We start from the raw sequence: 20824 nt of genomic DNA on the forward strand, positions 1-20824 counted from the left end.
TCTTGCTAAAATATTTGCACGTGTTAAGTATAGTTTTCTGATATCATAGTTGAGTTTCGTGTCACGTTTTTCTGCAGGAAAAATCGGTTTTAGTCTCACACCAACGGATCTGTTGTTAACGGGAAAGCTGAAACACCTTATACACCTACACGCGATGAAATTGATTTGATAGGTACACGCGTATACACTCCGATCTCGACGATAAGCTGCTTTCATGGCGGAATCTGATTTCACGTAAAACGATAGTGTCCGCGTATGAGGACACCGACACGGCAAGGAAAGTGCGTTGTCGAGAGAAAATCTTATTTTCTTCTATAATGGTAAAGTCGAGCCGGAAGACAATCCCTCGACATGATTAATATATTTGTCATTTCGCGCGATGGATTCGAAAGCGCTCAATTTTTCAGAAAATTTTACCTCGTCCAGTCTCTGTCGAGATGAACGATTTGGGAAAATTCGACCGCCACATGTTCGAAATTCTACATGAAATTTACATCGCCGCGAGCAGAAATTTAAACCCATGATAATTTCGGATCGGATCCTTTCTTTAATTTTGACATGTAAATTTAATTCATTTCCAATTTGCACGAAACCTAAATTTTTTATTTCACTTAAACAGAATCTTTTTAGTTATAATTTACATTTCTTCATATGTGAATACGATTGCATACAGACATATTTTTACATGCATGGAATACTGTGAAAAATAATCTTTCTGAATTAAATCGAATTTTTTTAAATCTCGCTATGAAGATACTTTTCATGAGGTAGATTGAAATTTATGCGAAGTGAATTTAAATTTATTCATTTTTTGGATGCGTAAAATGCACACATGTATACATGATACGCTAATGATTACAACACAAGGTGTTCTTGTTTTTTAACAAATTTATCATAGTGCCACGATAAGTTTATATTCGCGCGCATATTATGATTAAATTTAATTTTTAATTTAAATTCTCCACGAGCGAGCTACGAAATAATATAATAAACGAATATTGCCTAGTTGTAGTACTCATTCATTAAAGTATACCGGATATAACAAGATTAGTGAGTCAAAACGTGCAGCATCCTTTGATCAATTTACAGTCAATTTTACTTTAACAAAAATTCGATTGGTCTCGTCACATTCTTTCGCAATTTTTTTAAGTCTCAAGATCAAACATTTCAATCAATTATTTGAAAAATGTGGTATCTCGAATACAAATTTTCCTACGCTAAAGTCAATTTAAAATTAAGCGAACAAGAAAATTTGGTTACATATCTGCGTTTTCTGAAGCCTTCTTCTTTATTTCCTTCCGCTTTCTAAATTTCCAAGTCGCAATTTCAAAGTTGAATTTTTTCATTTTATCGCCACTTACATATCGCGAGGGAATAGTCAGTGCACGCAATTTCCCGCTTCATTATGTGTTTACAACTGAAAAATATTAATGCCGTGAAGAGAAAACGTTATAGGAACAACGCGAAACGTAGTAATATTCGCAGAATACTCCGGCGTAAGAGGAAAAAGCAACGGACGGTTTGCTGAACGAGCTCGGCGTAACGTAAAAGATTGTCGTGCAATGTACAAAATGTGTTCCTCAGAAAAGCGTAATTTCGCGCCAAATTGATCGCCGTCGTCGGAGCCAAAGCAAATCTCCGTTGAACCGTCAACAAAGCGGCGGGCAAAGTACATTTCCCTCCTTTCGCCCGAAGCGCTCTCGGTACTTTGATTGTCGCGGGCGTACCTGTAAATTAGAACGAACTGCACGCCTCGAGAAAAACGACAAATTCCTCGCAGCATCGTTCACGTTTTGTATGCAAGTCGATTAACCCTCGCGAGACCAAATTCTAGATTGCAATACAACGGATTACAGCCAGTGCAATTATCCTGCAATCATCCGAAAGTGCGTTTTTTTCGATGCTGAATTTTTCTCTTTTTGTAATTAAGATATTTCTTCTTTAATTTCTTTGTCATGGATATCTCTTAAGTTGTGTCGGGGCAATTATGTAAATGGATTAAGAAATAAAATGTACAGCTCCGAAGTTTAAGTGTAAACTATTTTAAATATTTTTTAAGCTGACAGGATAAAATATTCGTATTATTGATTCAGAAAATAATGCATTAATTAAACAAATGTTAATACTAATTAAGTTAATAACTATTAATAATAATAAATAACGCCTCTGTTTATCGATAATGTTTCTAAATGTCTGTTTATCGATGAATGATTGATAAGTTATGATTATAAGAATTTTATAAATAATGATTGTTTTTTATTATGCTACAAAATTTTTTATATAATTTAATTACTGATAGCATGATATATGAATGCATCATCCCGATATACATGTATACGAGTTTATTGCAAGGGCATTTTATTTTTCCGATAATAAAAGAAAATTCCATTGCAAGTTTTCATTATCTTTTTTTTATCTCTTTCTTCCGTGCAATCGATGTAAATTTTGTTGAGTCCATTCGCGCAAGTGAATGAGCGAAGTATACAAAGTTGGCGACACGCTTCTGATAAGTTTTCTTTTATCTACTCCATTCCTTCGTTCGATTTCATTTCGCAATCGTACTCGGTATTACTTTGCGAATAATTCGAGTTTACGATTTTGTAGGAATGAGAAGAACATCGATCTAGTTTTATCGTTTCCGATGCAAAAAATGCATAAGGAAAATTGAGGCTTTTTTCATATATCTCACGTATATATATATATATATCGATCGATCGTGAATTACACGCACATCCTGCCTGTCCGCATTTGTTACGGGAATTTTATTTCACGAGCGCTCGATATAAGTTCGCAAATAATACAAATTTACGATTCCTATATAAAATAGAGGAAAGGTATCGATATGAACGAACTTTATCACTCGTCCGAGAAAGAAAAAGTGGAAACAAGATTTTTTCGCATCCTTCCGCGGAGTACGATGAATCGATCGTAAGTCACCCCGGACATTGTACGATAAAGCCAACCGACACAATGGCTGAGTGCGTGTGCCTTTTTATTAACATACGAGCCGAAACTACGATCGCGGTCGATATAGTGACATATGGCAGCGCTGAAAACCGCCCAGACGCCACTTTTTACACGTAATGGCTCGAATCCGACGTCGGTCGCACGTCTTTTTTTTCCTGATGCGGAATGATATACGGGCGGCTGGCATCGGCGAGATGGGAATTTAATGCGGGCCCATATTTGAATGATACGACACTTTTTCAGCGACTAGCGCGAGAGATGGTAATAGTCTTTCTTTATTATTACGCTCCTACGCGGACAAGTTTCGGCCGTTTTTCAAACGAATCGCTCCAAAGTCGCGCGAAAAGTTTCCAGCAATCTTAAGTAATTTCTCCGATTCGATTCAAATCAATTTACAAAATAATCCATTATTATTATTTTTATCTGAGTAATGATGCATAGAATAATTATACTGTGCTTTCATTTTCTTCCCTTGTTAATTTTTAATTTTTGAACATATTTATTGTTAGTATTATTTTTATTAATCAATGTATTAATACTTTTTTGAAATTATAAAAACATGATTAATTTCGCGTGCAAAACTTCATATGTATAACATTAAAGAGTCGCGTATTTTTTTTTTCTTTATGTTTTTTTCCCTTGAAGCACGTAATCTCTTTGAGGAACAATTTATGCTTTTTGCTGAACGTATTTGAACCCGTAATAAAATGGATGTCTTTATGTGAAAAGGGATCCGTACTTGAACGTGATCTCGAAGAAATCTCGTAAAGTCGTTTGTTCGTCGTGAATTCTAGGATACTTGCGAATTTCATATGGAGCGCCATAGATATAACGTCGAGACACATTTTGAAGGGACAACGAAACCGCCACGAATGATTCGCGAGAGACGTAGCAAAAATTGAGCAGAGTTCTTCAAAGAGCTGCGTTCTTCTAGAATAAGACTGAAGCAAAAACACCGCTCTCGGACAATTTCTCGAATTATTGGGAAAAAACTCACTCGCTAACTTATATCCCATCTTTGGGAAAGGATATGATCGTAATGTTGCCCATTCCCCACGAGTTTTTCCCCTTTTCCCTCTCTCTCTTTCTTGCCTTCGTCATTACCTGAAGGCTCACGCACTTCAAGATTCTGGAACAGACTCATCGTAAAGGGACACCGTCGTTCATGCTCGAAAGTTATCAGGAATCCTCTTAGAACATCATTAAAATTCACATGGAATCCGCAGTGCTTCGAATTTAAATTATCTCATTCTGGGACATACGTCTAAAAACCCCACGTAGAACGCGCGCGTCGGGAACAGTCTTATCGTATATCAACCCTGCTATAAGAATTATCAATATGCTATAAGAATTTTCTTGGATTTTCGGATGTACGTCTCAGAATGAAACAATTTAAATTCTCTTTATATATAAATATCTATTATTAAAAAGATATCGCGAATTTATGCTCGATATTATATACTCCCCTTTACATAGTAAATGTCTATAAATATTAAAATAATGTTTCAAAAGATGAATAAATCGCCGATAAAAAAACGTTATGATTCCTATCATTGCTTCTTTCTTTCTTGAGAAACAATAGCTTATTTATCGGTTTCGATTTTTGATGGCAAGTCATAACTCTGCACATGCTCTTATTCTGGGGAAGAGATCCCAGAGGATCTTACGAGTCTGGTAGACCGACACACTCGTATTGAACGAGCCAGATCAAATTCAGGCATTCAACAGAATTAGGCGATCGGCCAGCAACGTACGATACCCGCGGGATCACCGACGGAAAAAACGCCCGCGAGTCCGCCCATCGCTTTTATTATATTTACGAATCTCATAATACTTTGGAAAACGTTAATGCACACGCGCGCACAAATTGTCGATAGTTGCTATTAATGGCGGTTGTATAGAAAATGCTTATGCTTTTTAATAACTAAATCTTTTTCTTTGTTTATATCATAGGAAAGATTGTAATTTGAAAAGAACCAAATTTCTGAGCAATTATTAAGATTTAATCCAAGCCATCATCTTATATGTATATATACATATATATACTCAGAATTCAAAAATTATGCGATATATATATATCGCATACTTTTTGAATTTCATAAATGAATTCGTTCATATGCCGAAAAGCCATTCTACAATCATTCGCGCTACTTATGTAGATCACAAATAGAATAATTTAAAATGCCTCCAAATTGAATCAATCGCATGAATTTGAATAAGTCAATATTTATTTGCCCGTAAAACATATGATAAACAAAATTTATATATATTATATATATTATATGGAATTAATTTAACAAGAACAGATTATAAAATTATAATGCCAACTAAAGGATTATGACTAGATATACAGATTTTAATAATTGCTCATATATATATATATATATATATATATATATATATATATAAATTACAATTTTATCCATAAAAAAATTATAATATGAATTTAGTGAGCGAGATCTTAATACAATTAATTTTATAACACAAAAAATTTATGATTTGCATTAGCAAAGCTATCTATCGCGGAAATTGTTCTCTTCCGAGAGAAGATACGTGGATTCGTGGACTTGGCGAGAAAATTGTCTCCGATATCCACAAGTTCGATTACCGCGACTTCGTAGATAACACGAGGTTCGTCTTTGCGCCAGGATCGTCGTACATGTGTGCGCTCCATATACATCACCGGATCGGACCCACGAGAATTGTACATAGTATACATAGGTCACATTTATATACTGCATGTATCTATATATACTACATGTATTGTTTCGAGTGTGACCAGCATTCGGCGCATTTCGAAAGTCCTGACATCAGGATCAAAACACCACTGGGAGATTTCCCGATAAACAATGAACAAGTCGATTTGTACAAGTTGCACGTATGCGAGACCGCCATTCGAATAGTCGCGCTTTTTGAAACAGCGGTTTTTAACCATCGTTTTGGTAAAATCCGCCAAATATGGCATATACGCGAAATTTGCATTTGCAGAAATTGTCTGGAAATGTAGCAGCTGTGCTGTAAAAAATATGTGCGCATAAAAGTCAGAAATCAAATATATCGAATGTATCATACATTTGATTACAGCATTATAAAGTAATGTACGTAAGTAGAAGAGAAAAAAGCTTGCAATAGATACGAGATCCGATGTATGGAATAGATGTTTTTCATTATTCAGAAGTCTTTCCGATCACCGCTGGGAAATCATCGATAAACATAATATCTTGATACAAGCAAGAGAATAAAACAATCGGTCCAGTTTTATGACCCAGATAGCGAAGAAGAGAGAAAAATATGAGTGCATTTTTATCGATTATATTGTTGTTTCTATTTCTGTTACATGATTTCCGTCTAGCGCCCTGGATTTTTAACATTAAATATCGCGAAAATATTCTCCATTTTTTCGCGAGAACACGATGCAACGAGAATAGCGTCAGACACGTTCAGATATAATTTAAAAAATTCTTTTAAAAAATATACGTTTTATTGCACGTTTTCACGGTTTTATTTGATACTATTCTGTCTCGCGGGGAAATTGTAATAGCGACTGTCGGTTCATTTCATTACACGTATATCTTTCGAATAATCGCACGTTTAAGAAAAAAGAAGAATGTAAAAGAAAAGGGAAATATATATATAACCATAGAAAATTCATTATCATCGAGAGCGAGAAGAGATGAGCTCTCGAAGAGGAAGGGTAAAAAGGGAATCATGAATTGGAAAGGGCGCGAGAGGATCGGATAGTAAGGGCGAGGTCTCGAGGGGCCTCTTTGCCCGGGACAGCTTTGATCGTGTTTTCGTCGATGGGGAAAATTCGAAACGCTTTCGCGAGAAACGCGTTTCGTTTTCCCGCCTAAGCTACGACATTCCCTCCGCTACTAGAGAAATAAAGCGAACTGAAAAGATCACACGTGTGCATAGCGCGAGCTATACAGCTAGTTCTCTCCTAGCTCATCCTGCCTCTCCCTTTTGCCTTTTCGTACCAGCCCTTTGCCCTTTGCTCCGATTTCTTGTATGTCTGCCTGTGCGCGATGCGTGTTAGTTTTTCTCCGTTAGTTTTTAGGTTCATTAGCAAACGTCAAAGTTAAAACTCAACGTCGTAAAAGTTGTTATTGGTGTTTGCGTAAAAAGTTTCGGGAAAAACGCCCTGCTATTTTTGGACCACGTACATTTAAACCGCAATACTTTATGCAGGAAAACTCAATTTCAAACTAGTTAAAGAATCTGCAGAAAGAGAAATGTAGTGACAACTTGAAAAACGTTCCTTCTGACATAATAATTGTGTGAAATATAAATGTTGCATAATTATATCATTAGATATATATATCATACATTTAATATTTTATTATTTACATAATATTAACATTTATACGTAATGATAAAATTATGTTTATTAAATAATGGAATGAAAAAATATGAGAATGTTTATTCTCAAATTAATTGTTAATAATGTAGTAAAATTTTTCACACTACTGTGCCTCTTTTAAATTATATAGATGTCACAACTTGTAAATTCAAGAATTCTTAACGTACACATACTCCATTTTTCATACTTCGCAAATTCAATTTAATGGCGAGGGGAGTGAATATAAAAGACGGTTAATCTTCTTATCAGGAAATACGGCACTCCTCTGCTCGGAGGATAAAAGCAATCTACACGAAGACAACTAGGAAACAATTTATTCGGTATCGAATGGCCGCATTTTCTTGTTTTCTCGAACTTGATTACGTGTCCGACCGATCGGTTGATCGAATCACTACCATCGTCTGCCTGTAGTAGTCTCGTGCTGCAATAAGTCTCCCCTCCTTAATTTCTATCACGAGACTCGATGACAAATAGCGCGCTACAGAGAAAGAAAAAACAATAGGCTCTGCGATTGGACGGCAAATGAAATTATTAATATCTTGCTATCTGCGGAATCGTGACGCCATGAGATTCATCAGAGACGGAAAATCGGGCGAGCAAATACACTTCTTCGACTCGTTAAGCGTACGGTAAACTAAAAGATTTGATTAATTAATTCGGGCAGGACAGAAAACAAATAGCGATAGAATCTAATTCAAATACATATGTGCAATCGAATTAACTAGTTTTCCAAGATTGATTAATATACAACGTGTTATCTATACATATCTAGCGCTATAATATGCCTATACAATTCATCGTTATTATTAATGAGACATTAATATTGCGAACATTAGTTATCAGAGAAAATGTAATTAATATCTAAACAGCATTTACGTAATTGTTATGCATTACAAACGTATGAATTTAACGGTTTCCAATCTGACTATTGTAATGTAGGTAGATTACAAATATTTCAGCATATATATATATATATATATATATATATATATATATATATATATATAGTACACATTATGGACAATCTAGCAATTAAATAATTCAATATTCTCCTAATAATCAATTAACTATAGTAAACATTTATTGTAGAATATTTCTTTAACAGACATCTTAATGAATAAAAATCTTTACAGTTTCAAAATCTATTTTAACGATTATAAAATCATTTAGATAATTAGACGCGACAAAAATTAATTTAACATGTAAACATAAATAATTATTATAAAATTTAATACAATTTCATTTCTTAAGATTTTACTCGCATTGTTCTTTCATAATTCTCTGCCATATTTGTTCAAGTAGGAAACGCTGTATATAGGAATATTCTAATCCTCCCGCTTTTCCCGCGAGACCGCATTAGTTCATCTAAGTGGTAATCCGGTGGGTCTAATACTCTTCATCGCGACATGTTAACCGATTGCTATTAATAGCCTCGGTCACACACGGTTGAGCACTGCAGATTATCAACTAATTGGATTAGCAATATTAATGCCGGCACGAGGGCGTACCCCTCATTAGATTCACTCAATATTGCATGGCAATATTACTCTCGTTGCGGATCGCGCGCACAAACGCACGCTCTCACGTGTGTCTTGCACACCCCCTATCGTAAGCCCCTGCTGTCACGTCGCTCATATAATGGTCAGGGTGCGTAGCTTGCGTAGCGACAAACAGAAACACACGTGCGTAGGCGTGCACGTGCCCGAAACGACAAATTCCGCGATCCGGCGCACGTGACTGGAAGTAAACACGAAGTCACGAATCTCGAGCTCGTTAACACGGAAGGAAGGTTCGTCCTGATTATTACATTGATTCGCCTTTGCGCGCGTGCGCTGATTATTACCGTAATTCGTGATACTCGCGCGAGAATGCTAATGATTCCATGCGTGTGTGTTCCTCGCCCGCGTTGTCTCTCTTTGACAGATATAATACATATTTGATATATAGCCGCGTATACTGAATATTACATCGAATTATATCATCTCTCTTGCCTCGCTATTATATATGTTAGAGACATATATCCATCTAAATGCTGATAATAAAGTGTAATGCATGTTGGAATTGTTTATGCAAGATGTGCATCGTTAAATTATTTTATTGTTCTAACATATAAATTAATCTATTCATATAATAATAAAGAAATAATAGAACATTAGTATGCACAGAAATTAATAGTGATTATAAACGCAACATTTTCAACAAAAATCAAGATAATGCTATTTCAGAAGACTGAAGATTATGTTAACAATAAGACTAAGGCCCGGTTGCACCAACATTATTTTAGCTTTAAGCGAAACTTAAATATATGTCTCTCTTTATTTATTTAGAAAGAAAGATAAAGATAGACATATATTTAAGTCTTGGTTAAAATTAAAATAACGTTGGTCCAACCAGGCCTAAAACGTTACCATTTCAATTACCACGACTGCAACGCGTGAAATACACACATTACGGAGGAAAGCTGCCGCGAAATTATGTTTCAATCTCAAAGTCGGATAGATTTTGGAAACGAGCTCTTCTCGCGCCTCGTTGAACATTTCGGTTAAATGAATAGCTGTCCTTCTCGTGAAACATTTATTCCAGCTATGTATGTTGGAGAACCGTGTGATAATCAATTCGTGCGAAAACGGCATTCACTTTATCTGGGCGACTTCTTAAAGAATAATATACTCGGATCGAAGAATAACATCGAGGAAAAAGGTTTGCGCGCTCTCGAGTTGAAAGGAAAATAATTTTTTAATTTTTCAATAATTAATTTTTTCTGTGGAAATCTCTACTTTACTATATTACATTAAATATGGTTTCTGATAAATATTTGATCTAATGTTTTAAAAGAGAGAAGTAAGAATGTCCTGCATAATTTTCGGTAAATGCATTCTAATAATTAATTGACTACTACGAATTTATAGTTAATACGCGTGAAATAAGATGTTAAAAATTCAAAAGTGGTAACAATAGGATCAAAAAACGTTTCACGTCAAGCAACTTTGCGCTTATTTAATACTGCGGAGAGATGCTCTGTGTAGTTTCTCTGGAAAATTTCCTCGACACTCAATTCCAAAAGTTCTTGTTATGCAAATATACTTTCCGCGGCTCACAGCGAGTATTTATGTTAACTTCATTGCAACTGACCTCCTAACTTCGGCTATGCAGTACTTACAGCCGTGCGACTTTGCTTCTGGGAATAAGCAATCCGCGGCGAAAGGAAAGAAAACATTGATTGTGCAGAGGATCTGGCGGAAGAGTTTAATAAAGTTTCTCGAATCGTTCCGCTCTAATTCCCCTGTATAAAATATCGATGCAGTATAAGAAAGGTACATTTGAATAGCAGCTACAGTTAAGCAAATATGATAAATTAAATATGAAATATACTAAGACGAATATTTCGAATAGTCGCTATTCAGAAGAAACACGGTCATATGCAATCACAATCTTGAAAAATAGCTCTTCTTCATTTTTCTATTATCCCAAAATTGATTTTACAGGAGACTTGTACACTTTCTGAATACCTAATAGAATGAGCTAAAGGATAATATTTTAAAAATAGAACGAGACGCTAAACAATCGTTGTATTCCGTTTGCAAGAGCGCGATCGTTCGAGAGTCCAAAACACAACAATCCATTTCTGATATTCACGAAAGCTTCAAAATTGGCCGACCGAAATTACTTCGCAAAAATAAACGTGCGTGACATAAGGAGGTAGTTCGATGCAGCAATTCGTAAAAAAAAAAAGAAAAAGAAAATTCCAGCGGTTTGCAAAGTATTCTTGACCGACGCGTTGTTTACCCGCAGTTTGAACGAGCAATGAATTTTTACGCGGAACAACGATAAGGCCTCGCGCAATGCATGGAAAGCGGAAAACCTCCGATAGGAAACGCGCAACCGGTGGGTGGGCGCGAAAAAAAGCAAGAACAGAAAGAAAAAAACGGCAAACGCGGAAGATTTATTCCACTCGTATCCGCGCGGCCGATACCGGCCATCGATTTTCCGGCCGCGTGCCTATCGCGCCCTGATTTCGCTCGCCGCAAGAACGTGTCGCTTTTGTGCAAAACGAACCGATCTCTCTCTCTCTCTCTCACTCTCGAATTGCGTTGTATTGTATTTTACCTTCGCCGTGCAACGGATACAATCGCGGAGCGACGAGGATTGCCGCTCCTGACGCTTAATCTCGCTCTTCTCGTTAGACGAGTTCGAAACCCCCGACGCGTCGTTTTATTGCGAATGACACATCGAAAATCTTGAGATCTTCCGCATCATATTTCGTTACCGTTCGTTTTTTGACAAGGTTTTATATTCAAAAATTTTTTTCGATATACATCTATATCGAAAAAAATTATTAAATAAATTTAGATATTTTGATACCGCGTTAAAATTCTCGATCATTTTAATTATAAAAATATTACTCGCGATTTATATATAAAATGAAATCTATTTTATCGAGATGATAATATTTTTATACTGTCGTAAATACACGTCACGGATATGTCATAATCTCCCCCGCGCATATATATTTCGTAAAATTTATTAAATTATTTATCAACGAGATATTAACTGCGATATATTTCTCGCAGTGAAATTATTTTTCCTTTTTTTTACGTACTTTACACAAAAATGACGTTTTTCACTCTTCTAGTGCATTGCGGGGATGTAATAAGCGTTCTCCTCGTTATAGCCTGACAGAATTTAAATCTCGAATATTCCATTATTCCTCCATCATGACATTCGTGCATATACGTGTGCGCGCACATATACATATGTATTGCAGAATGCACGGGTCAGCACGACATATCATTCTAAAGCAGAGCTCAAAGAAGGATCCATTAACGATGCTGTCGTCTCGTTAGAACCGCTTCATGCGGACGTATAATTCGCTAACGACGCGATAAGCCTGTCCACTTGCGACATCGATCTCGTGTTAAGCGAAATAGAAAATCATCCAATTTAGTATAATTCGAGAGAAGTATCGATCGAATATGAAAATTACAGGAGCATCGATGAAAAGAAAAGAGATAAAAAAGGCAAAAAGTACCGTCAATTTATAAAATTATCGCCAATTTGCAAAATTTACTCACATTCACAGTTACCTTATTCTTATTCTTCAGAATTAATTATTAATTTATAAATACATTTTTTTGAAATATAATCGTAAAAAATAAACATCAATCATTCAAATAAAGAATGATGTTTTCTCCCAAAAGTTTGACCTTTTTGTCAGATTTATTTCCGCGATATAATTTCTCAAATTGCGTTGTATATATATATTATCGTGCGACACTTATCGTATCTCTATATTTTTTTTTCGTCAACGGAGCGAGGAAACAATATGAAAAAAAAAAATCCCGAACAATGATCAACGAGACGCCGTTCAATCGTTAATTCGATCCTCCTATAGAATGGACTAGGACTCCGAAAAGGAGAAAGGACGAAATCGGAAAGGGAGAGCTGAGGAGAAACTCGTTCCAGTGGCATCTGAGGGATACGTGACGCGTCGTACGTGGTGCTCCCGGGAGATTTTCCTCTCTTCGAATTCTCTCGCGAAACCCTCTCCTCTCTGTTCATCGAGATATCCACTTATTGACATCCCTCGTCAGGAGATGCGTTACCACGGAAATGATACGTACGTGTCAGAACGACGAAACCGATGCTTTTCAACGACTAGCCCGCCATTCCGACCAATGGATCACGCACGATTCTATTTCCTCAGGAATCTTGAGATAAGAGCGCGCGTGTACCAGATTTTTCTGCCAAAATGTATCGGAAATATAACGTGTTTGACATTATGTTTTCAGTGATTAACGTTTCGAAAATGTTTCGAAAATTGCAAACTGTAAATTTGATAGAGAAAGAGGAATTGCAAGTTGTACGAGTTGAATATTAATATAATTGAGAGCTATAGATTGAAAGTTAAAGATTGAGAAAATTAAAACTTGAGGAAAGAAAGGTGAAACTTAAAAATTGAAAATTCAAATCATACATATATAATCGAATTATTGCATTTATATCATTCGCATTAAAGATAAGAAAAGTTAGTCCTCTTTCTCGTGCGAAGAAATGTAAACGCCTATGTTGCAAATAAATAGCAGTATAAGAGTATAACACTGAGGGTTGAATAGCATCGAAAACTAGCTCCAATATAAGATCCAAAATAACAAGTCGGAAAAATGTTTGCAACATCACAGAATCTATTATTCAAAGCTTATTTGGACTCTCCTACGACACACAATGCGCGCCGCCAGAATAAAACTCTATATCCACGGACATTTTCATAAATTTCCTATAGACTTTCTTATAGACTTTTCCTACATATCCACCTCGTGTGCGCATGGAAAGTTGCAACAACGCTCTCACAGAAATATCAGACAAGTGGCTAGGAATGGTACTTCATCTACATGCGAATATGCAAACACATAAACATACACATATGTAAATACTAATAATAATAATATTCGCAGTATACGCTTCGTGTCGCACGATAGAGCTACGCAATATCCGTTTTGCATTTCTTTAACGATTTCTATTGTCCATTGAGATAAAAGAGAACTTGAATATGGTTAATCGACACGGAGCGATTTTTTCGAATTCCGAATTATCTGTATCTGATGTCAAATAGACTCGGAAATGTAATTTCATGCAATTCCTATATTAAAAAAGATCATTTTTCAATCGATTCATATCTACATACCCGGGTTTTACCAGTTAATCTCCCAGCCAAAAATACAAACGAGTTACATTTATGCGAGTTACCAGCGGGTACAAGTTAAATATTTAATTAGCTGCCGGGACAACTTTCGTGCCGAGAACGTACGTACCCGTGCGATTATCCGAGTGTCCACTCGAGATAATGGCGAAGGAGAAGCACGTGCTGGCATATGTAATTTATGGTACGAACTTCGTGTATTTATTTTAGCCCCGTCGTAAAATTAACAGATATCGTAGACTGGTAATTTTCGAGCAGCATATGTTTCGTTTCAACTTACCATGATGGGCTTCCGCTTCGATCCAATGCAGATGGCACCATAGAAGCATACAACGAATATATAAATATTTAAGATATATTTCTCATATCGTATTAATTAAATATTTCACTACTTTTTTCTATATCTAAAGTATAAAATGATTACAAGATCAAATAAAATGAAATAAAATAAAATTAATATAAAGTATATATACTTTCTATCACTGTGATTTTCTCTCTATTATGATAACTATATGGATTAAACTATAGCCAAGAATGAATAACCGAGATATACTCAATAATCTGTTCAGAGAGGTCGGTGCAATTGTCGGTTCCATCGAGTAAGCAAACAACCGCATGTTTCACAATGTTGTGTCACCAAATGTTTCATTAGCATTCGAGAGAGAGAGAGAGAGAGAGAGAGAGAGAGAGAGAGAGAGAGAGAGAGAGAGAAAGAGAGAGAGCATTTCCTGGCACCAAGTACATAGTCGAGGAGAATATTCGTACACATCGCGGAAATCCCACATTTTCACCATAAGGTGTGGGGAGTCGGCAGTTTGTCCATCGAGGATGATTACAGCACCCTCCGTTTGTTTTCATACAAACGGAACTTTCTCTTTTTTTTTGCCCTCCGACGTAGAGATACTCAAAAGTTTTAACGAGGGCACACGCCACGAGAGAGCGAAGAGTTGTGTTTGTGAATGGGCTGTATTAATGGCCCGAAGCCAGTTCCACGATGTTCCCATGGAAATTCATTAACTTCATGAAATGTTTTCTCTCCCCGCTCTCTGTGCGACGCGCTCGACTCTTTACGCATCGCGCTCGCAGTGGCTTATGATTGCCCGCTGCAACATTAAATACGGTTTCCCTTTTGCAACCATTATATATTTGCGACGATATGGAAATACACTTTATTAGTGTACCCATAATGTAATCAGAACGAAATTATTTATCGTTTGCTATATATAATGTATAGCGATAGTAAATATCGCTATAGTAAATATCGCGAAATGAAAATCGTAACGGTTCAATTTAGAATTATTTAATAATGCTAAAATAAAGGGGGAGGGACTTTATATGAAAATTATTCTACATCATTAAATCACAGTGTTTCCGAAAGCACTTTTATGGCAGAATTAATCTCGTTGGCAACAGTGCAAATTCGTGAAATAATAATGAATACTAATATTCATGTTTACAATAAATATCTGTTTTAGTTTATATTTGTCTTTCGATACTTGTTATCTTTCTCTTTAGAGAAGTAAAAATATCGTTAGTTCGATTGATATGCATCGTGCAACTTTATTACGATTGTAAATCTATCATCCGCATAAGTTGATACAGCCATTGCATTTAGACTTATCTGCGAATTATAAAATGCCATACAACGATCCGAGAAAGTATACGCGATACACGTTAACGGCCCAATTATGGTCTGCTAAAAGGCAACGCGGATTGAGATTTGGCCGCGATAATGACCCCGGCCGCGCTGTAATAACGATTACCAGCATGCAATTTGATAAATTACCCTAAGGCCAGCTAGGGTCGGCCAAGTTCATTCCAGTACGTGAAGTACCGTCGGTGCCTCAAACCCGTTTACGGCGTCCGGCGATATACCGTATCGTAAAACAAATGGCACGGTGATAACACGGAGATAAATCAAATTACGAACTCTATAATCAGAATTGTGCGACTGAATCTGATTAATTTCGGAATCCCAAGTAGCGTCTATGAAATTCAAAATAGTGTTTTGCAATTCTCCAGCTCTAACTTCTCTCTCTCTCTCTCTCTCTCTCTCTCTCTATATATATATATATATATATATATATATCCTTCTTTCTCTCTCCCTTCATTTCTTTCTTCGAAAAATTTTCGACTATACAAGGCAAATTTTCGCGGATTTCGCGGATAGAGGCAAAGTTTCCATGTTGTTTCCGTAACTTTCAATCTTCAACAATATTTCAATATGTATAAAAAATGGGGCGAATTTATGCATGCAGCCATGCATTGTGCATTGCAGTCTGTATTAATTCTTTCAGCTGCTAGACGTATGTTTACGACATGTGCAACCGATCCTAAAAAATCGCGATAATATTTTTATCTGTCAACAGCACGACTACAAATCATGAGAGCCATATCGGATATTATAAATATAAATCACTATTTTTGCGCAACTTTTTACAACAACCATCTATCTATTTAATTAATGACAAAAGTAGCAGTAAACAGTATCATCGATACAAATACATGAAGAAAAACTAAAATTTAAAGAAATATCACTTGGTATTTGTGCACTTTTTTAATAGCATAAATTCGATTGATAAAAATTGTCGAAAAAACGAGAGAAGCGAGTCTAAAAATGAGTCGATAAACCTCTGTTGGCGCGTAAATTAGTAGTATTAACCGCCTGTTTTTCTGTCGCATACGAGAAACGCAAGGAGAAAGAGTGGGAGACGGATCGATGTTGCGCGATCGTTTACATCCTCGCACACGAGTAGCGGCTAAATGTAAACGTGGCTCGACGGTCCTGAATATTCATTTAACTTTTCCCTCGGGATATACTCACCGATGGAGGACGAGTATATCCCGAAGATAAAAGAGAGACTAGCGCGCTAAGAGGAAAGAGGAAGAAGTTTTGCGAAAAAGAACTAGCGAGCGTTCCATCGCAACGTTTTTTCCTGAGCTCGAAAAGTTCTGATGCTGAAAGGAAGAATTACCGCGCGCAAAGAGAGAACCAGCGCATTATCAAGTTATTGCTGATACAAAACACGGACGACAGATTGTTTTATAGATACAACACGCAACGTGCATATAATTATAAAATGTGTGATAAATTTATTTAATTAATGCACAAGAGCTTGATTAATGTAGAAAATATCTGACGAGTATATTATCAGATTATAACGTGTCACGCGTATCATGAACCGATCCTGCATAAATTACGTTAGATTACTATACAGAGAAAAAGAGAAAGAGATAAAGAGAGAGAGAGAGAGAGAGAGACTTAAAACTAAATATTACATTTTATATTTTTAGGACAGTTCTGAAATTTGTATTTATAGCATAATTCCTATAAATATATATTTTGTCTTGAATCTATATATAACGATCTGTGAATAATATTTGTAAATCTCTAAATAAAATATTTTCAAATAAAATATGATATAACATGGATGTTATACAAACTTTATGATTAAAATTTAATTAAATAAAATATTGTGAATTTTATACTATATAATAATTATAACAGAGAGTCCGTATTTAGTAATATAAATATGTAATCAATTTACGCGGTAATAGAATCACGTTTCATCAAAAAATCCATTTCGACTACAAAAGTACGAGGAAATGATTCACAAACGATCAAATGATTTTCAGCGATACAAAACACATTCGTGATTACTATGGCGTGTCAGAAGACGAGCACGACCGCCACAAAGCAATGAAATATATGTATCGCTGCTGATTGATCGTCTGGTTTTCACAGTCCTTGACTACCGCGAACGGAAAGACAGGAGGAAGAGGTGCTAAACGACGTGGCGATTAGCACGTCGTGGAAATGGTTAAGGTCGATCGAGCATGAAAAGGAGATGGCACGCTTTTTGCTAACCGATAAATGGCGGAAAGCATTCGCGACCAATTACGGAACGGATACTTCTTCCTGCGGTTCGAGCCGACCGATATTCGCCTTCCACTGCACCGACGGTCTGAGCGGAAGCAGCTGTTACTACTGCCAGCCTCTACTGCCGGCGAGACTTTGTTCAATCGCATTATATTTTCACGGCATATTAAAATATAAAAATTAAAATCATACCCATCATGTTTTATAAACCTCATAAACTAATTTATTCTTCTTATTAATTAATTTATTTTTTTTTCTAAAATGGAGATCACGAAATGTATGCACAAAATTAAAAAGGTTTTGTAATAATTGTGTTAAATATAAAATAGTACATATTTGATGAATAAAAACCATATTATTTTATTACATAAAAGATGAATTTTTTTTTAATATGAAATTGATGTGTTTAAAAATAATTGAGTAATAATTAATAAAATTTTTATTTTTTTATTTGCATTTTTAAGTATAAATATACGATATGTTTGCGCTTTTTTGCAATTTTAGGAACACCACAAACAAGCCGCTATGAGTTTAACTAATGTATCTTCGAAGAAAAAATTTAATTGTTGAAAATAGAACCATTATAAAAGAGCGAGTTTAATGTTCCGAGAAATTCATCGATACACCTGACAGAGTTTTGCCTCGCTCGCGGACGGATTATCGAGGCGAAATTTCATCCGCGACGTCATCATGTATTTTCAATGACACAAAACAAGGGTTGGATTACGGTCGCATCGAGCGACGGCGCATTATTTTTGTCTGCAATAAAAAGAGAATAAAAAAACGCATATTCGCGTTCGGAATATTGCCCCTCTTAATATATGTACTCGCTACACGTTACCCGACATTGAAACCATCGCGATTTACCGCCGATTGATTCAGCTGAAATTGCAAAGAGCTGCGAAAATATAATTCCGCCTGGAAACCGATGGTTTGTCGAGCTTAATTTACGAGGGCTTTTATCGCGCTGGGGCGTATGCGCGTAATTTGCACTTAGCAATCTGTACGTCTTTGAAAATTGAAGAAAATGCCTACTAATTTTCGCTAGTATACTAAAAAAATGAGAGAAAAATATAAAATGTTACAAACACATAATTCGTCTCGCGGTGAACGATTAATTTGCGCTCAAACACGTTATCGAAATGTCTTTGCGATTCGAATAACGTGTCACATAAAAATTTAACAATGTTTCGACACGCCACGAGATTGTTGTCGCGCGCAATAAATGTCATAATTACAATTTTAGTCGCGCTCGCGTTGACTCGTGCAAACTATTATCGCATCCGTCATATATTGCACACGGACCGAGGTCACGGAAGGGAAAAACGCGCGTTGCGTTCGAGAGATTTCAGGTAAAGATTCCAAGCGGGATCAAGAGATCGACGAGCAACATTCAGCCTCGGGATAGACGGGACTCGTGTTTGTGTGAAACGCGTACAGCAGGCACTTACATTTAAAATCGACGATAAAACGAAGCTGGCCGACTGCCGCCGCGGATTTATAAGCTTTAAAGCACCATCGATCGAGCACAAGCTCGCAAAGTACCATAAACCCCCTCGCCCGCGCTCACCTTTCTCCATTTCTCTATCCATACTTCAGTTCTCTGTCTCGTGCATCTCCTCTTCGAATAAAAATTGATCTCCCTCGACGCGATCGCAAAGAACCGGATAAATCGTTGATCTCGAATGTACGTTCGCGCGAGACACATCGAGATTTTATTGGGTTCAAAAATTTCGCCTCCGACTGATTTACGTACCTAGTGTCGCGTCAAAAAAACGTCGTTTTATTGATGGAAAAATCTAATCTTACATATATGATAGTTGCCAACATATTATAAACATTCTTTCTTATTAAAATTTCTTTAGTGAGAAATTTTCGGCTGTACAAAATTATGATTAACAAATTTTAGAACTAGAAGATTACACAATTGAGAAATTACGAGTTAAAAACACAATTAGAAAATTATAAAATTATTATATATATTAACACGTTTGTATATATTCTTTAGATTTTTTCACGAAATAATAGCAATTGTGTGATACTAATTCTGTCACAGTTTATGACACATAACACTCTTATTGTAATGATAGCATTTCGCAAAATATCGTTCGAAGGACGATGACTCTATATCCGGCGACATGGTTTGCAGGATTAGATATCGAGTTTCATTCGGCGACATCCCTATGAAGTGTCTCGCCCATCAAGTCTCTAGCCTCTGTGAATCAAAATTCAACCAGTATGTCAAGCCGTCTGACCATCGCGCAAATGGCGCATGCGAATGAATTATGCAGTGTGTCATGTCGTGGCAAGCAACTCATCAAACATATACGCGTGTTCGCACATCGCAGGAGGCATATCTACAACGGATGCGTATTTCAGAGAGAGGAAATAAACATGCGGAGGCAGGAGATAGACAGTGAAAACGATATAATGAGTGAAAGAGAAAACGCGTGAGCAAGCGCGAGAAAGACAGGGGGAAATGCAAGATAAAACTATTAATACGAGCCACACAAAATTAGAGAATGGAATGGAACGCGCGAGCGCGTGGCGTGATTGATTGATCGGCACCAGGCTTCGCTCTGATCATGTCAGTTTTGAGTTTTGCAATTGAGTTTGCAAAGCTACACTAACGCACGCTGCGATTAATAACAGATTCCGCGAGACGCATCTGGCCAATTAAAGGGAGGAGATTAGAGAGAAAGAGAGAAAGAGAGGAAGATAAAGTGAGACATATATATTGCGGCAGATTATTCAAATACGAGCCTTTGAAATCGACCGAAACGATGGTATCTGTTATTTCGTTGTAATTAACGTTGTGTCGACGTTATATAATCGCGATCAATGAAATACGGTCGATTCGTTGGATATACAAATTAGTCGCAGCACGAGCTGATACAAAAGATATATTCGAGATTAT

At 36.3% G+C, this 20824-nt stretch overlaps 1 protein-coding gene and 1 long non-coding RNA gene across 2 annotated transcripts in view; one reads left to right on the plus strand and one right to left on the minus strand.

Annotated features, from left to right (window-relative positions):
• LOC105250461 overlaps positions 1-20824 on the plus strand; it is a 175215-nt gene that overhangs the window by 142217 nt on the left and 12174 nt on the right. The gene's annotated exons all lie outside the window — the stretch shown is intronic.
• The window catches only part of LOC112639463, a 93020-nt gene that overhangs the window by 4127 nt on the left and 68069 nt on the right, over positions 1-20824 (minus strand). The window lies entirely within an intron of this gene.

Source organism: Camponotus floridanus, unplaced genomic scaffold, assembly GCF_003227725.1.
Source record: "Camponotus floridanus strain SB8 unplaced genomic scaffold, Cflo_v7.5 scaffold66, whole genome shotgun sequence".
Lineage (NCBI taxonomy): Eukaryota > Metazoa > Arthropoda > Insecta > Hymenoptera > Formicidae > Camponotus > Camponotus floridanus.